At 39.5% G+C, this 3,016-nt stretch overlaps 1 long non-coding RNA gene across 1 annotated transcript; it reads right to left on the reverse strand.

Moving 5' to 3' along the window:
* Nucleotides 1-281: 281 nt before the first annotated feature.
* On the reverse strand, nt 282-2,806 carry LOC130682842 (uncharacterized). Its single transcript, XR_008996215.1, has 3 exons — nt 1,498-2,806; nt 992-1,041; nt 282-333 (listed from the first exon to the last, which is right to left on the reverse strand). It is a non-coding gene; the product is annotated as an uncharacterized LOC130682842 (long non-coding RNA).
* Between the last annotated feature and the right edge of the window lie 210 nt (nt 2,807-3,016).

Genomic DNA, 3,016 nt, shown 5'->3' on the forward strand with positions numbered 1-3,016 from the left:
ACATTCTGTATTCAAAAGCTATGATGTTCAGTGGGTTAGGTGTATGTGCATTTTATACTTACAATATTATTAATTTACGATGGATTGAGGAAGATCTGTACATTCAGTATGAACTGAAAAGTGAACGAGTAGTGGGGTGGAAGGCAGTAAAGTAGGAATTTATTCTAAGTTCACTGAGGTTTCAGGTGGGAGTGTGGGACAGAAGTATCTGAAAGCTTCTGACACAATACCTTTGAGATTTTTTATTGTAATACGTGGGTGACACTTCCGTGTTTACTTAACAAAGACGGCATCAAGAGCTTCTCTGGTGTTATATTTCTCTGGCAGGAGTCACTAGGAGATGAGATGAAACATATATGAAATAATTTCAGAACAACTTATGGAACATGCAGTTTTATGAAGCAATATTGCATGATCTTTAAGATTTTAACAACATGTTTACAATTTCTATGTCATTTCAAAAGTATGCTGTGTGGGTCTTTAAATAACTTGGAGGATTCCAGTGTTTTTGTTTACTTTCATGTGGATTCCTGGAGCTAACTCATATACAAACACCTATCTCTAGGAATGTCTTATGGGGCATATGTAATAACTCATTTAATTCTTAGAGTAACTCTTCTGGGAAAAATCTATTTTTTATAGATGAAACTCAGATACAGAGTGCTTGAGTAAACTGGGATCTAATAGTCAGCAAGTGCTACCACTAACATTTTTAGCCAACATAGTGATCTGACTCCATTTGTCTCAGTACATTATTTTAATGGACTGAATGTTTCCCCACAAAGTTCATCTGAAGGAGTCCAACCCCAAATGTGATGGTTTGAGGAGGGAAACCTTTGAGAGGGAATTAGGCTTAGATGATGTCATAAGGGTGGAGCTCCTCGATAGGATTAGTGCCAGTCTAAGAAAAGGAAGAGACACTAGAATTGCTCTCTTTATATGTGGACACAGAAAATATGTGACCTTCTGCAACCCTGAAGAGTGATCTCACCGGAACTGATCACTGATGGCACCTTGATCTTGGACTTCCAGTCTTCAGATCTGTAAGAAATAAATTACTGTTTAAACCACCCAATCCATGGTGTTTTGTTATAGCAGCCAGAGCAGACTAACACCTCTGAAAATCAGCTAGGTTATTTTCTGAGATTAAGCAATATTAAAGATTACTTAACTATGCCCACATCACCAGACCCCAGTTCTTTTTACATAGAGAGGAAACTAAATTAAAATTACAACTTAGGATACCCTTAAGAGAGAAAAACAGTTCTAAAAGGACAATGAGCAGTTGAGGACTTAAGTTTGGTGTACACTTTCCTAGTACCATTTAGAGGTATTTATTATGTCACTCAGGATCCCATCAGGAAATTAGGCTAAATTAAGGAAGGTTTAATAAGGCATTATTTACACTAGCATGGAGTACTCTGAGACTTTTACCACTCCTTGGCCCCTTAAAATGAGGAGACGGCATAATTAATGGAACTCAGAAGAGTGTCGTACTTTGAGACAAGCTATGACCTTCAGTAGAGAAACCCAGACACCCAGAGGTGACCTTGCAAGGATGGGTGCATTCTATGCAGGTGTGCATCCCTGGGATGGGGATGAGGTTTGGGGGTGAGGGGTGGAAAGACAACAGACATACATTATTTTTTATTTTTTATTGTCTGTCTGAGACCCTACCAGGATTAAATTATGGTGTCCCAGTCCTACAGAATACAGGGGTCACACTCAACCTAACAACTATTCCCCCTTCCTCAGTAAAGGCTCAACATGTCTAGAGTTGACCTTAGGTCAAGGTATTTCTAATGGAAGTGAAAACAGGAAGATCTGTAGGCAGGGGCAGAGATAACTCAGCTTGATCTCTGGCCACTACAAAGTCAGGATCCATGCAAATTTCAAAGAAAAAGCAAGTACTAAAAGAAAAGGGGCTCTGGGTTTAATGACTAGAATGCAAGTCTTACCTGTGACAAGTACTATCTTTGTGATCATTAATCAAGTTGCTTAATCTCTCTGAATCTCAGTTTCTTTAAAAGATGAGCATAATTATAGTATTTAGTCATAAAATTATTGGGAGGATAAAAAAGTATGATGTAGGTTAAATGCGTAACACACAAAGATGCTTTCTGATGATCCTCCAGAGATATAAGAGCAAAAACAAGTACTTAGTTGTACTTGCTTTAGAAGGACAAAGGAAAAAGCACAAACACATATTAAAAATCCTCTCTGCCCCAAACATTGCTAAATGCTTAAAATATATCACATCACTTAATTATTTGAACACCATCTATAAAATAGGTGTCAATATTACCATTTTACAGGTAAGAAAACTGAGGCTTAGAGAGATCAAATTATTCTAGACCACATATCTTGTAAGTGGCAAGGCCAGGACTCATCCTGAAGCAGTGTGAATCCCAAGCCGATGTTTTGTGGCTTGTTTTTGTCCCACATCATCAATCTTGATTAAAGCTACACCAAGAATACATATTTCATTTCAGAATTCTCCTGGGCATGAAGAAGGAGCTAATCACCAACTCCCTTAGAGTTCTTCCTTCTGTCTTTATTAGGGGCCAAGAAGAAAACATGGAGGCCCCAGAGCACTCTGCTAGGTAGCAGCCAGGGCTGGAGTGTTCATATGCCTGCCTAGCCCAGGTTTCTCCTGCTGGATTCAACATGAAAGGATGTTCTGCCTTGATTTTCAAAGTCCAACAGCACCAACACTCCTTCTCATGTGGCGATGGGAAAAATGCAACAGGGACCTCTGTGCTTTCCCACCTCTGTAGAGTGAACCTCTGTACCAGAGCTCAGACCCTCTGCCAGGGGCCAAGTGTGGATTATCACCAGGCTTCATCAAATACCATGTGTTTCCAGGAAGGGAGTGAAATAAATAGCCCTTTAATTTGTTGCTTCTTGGCTTCTTCAGAAAGCTGTCCTAAGGCTGAAGGTCAGGTGGGTCTAGCGTACCTAGAGCAGGTGGATGGTATGTCATGATGGTAAACATTTGGTTTTATTTCAGTCTAGT

The sequence above is a fragment of the Manis pentadactyla genome, chromosome 3, assembly GCF_030020395.1.
Source record: "Manis pentadactyla isolate mManPen7 chromosome 3, mManPen7.hap1, whole genome shotgun sequence".
Lineage (NCBI taxonomy): Eukaryota > Metazoa > Chordata > Mammalia > Pholidota > Manidae > Manis > Manis pentadactyla.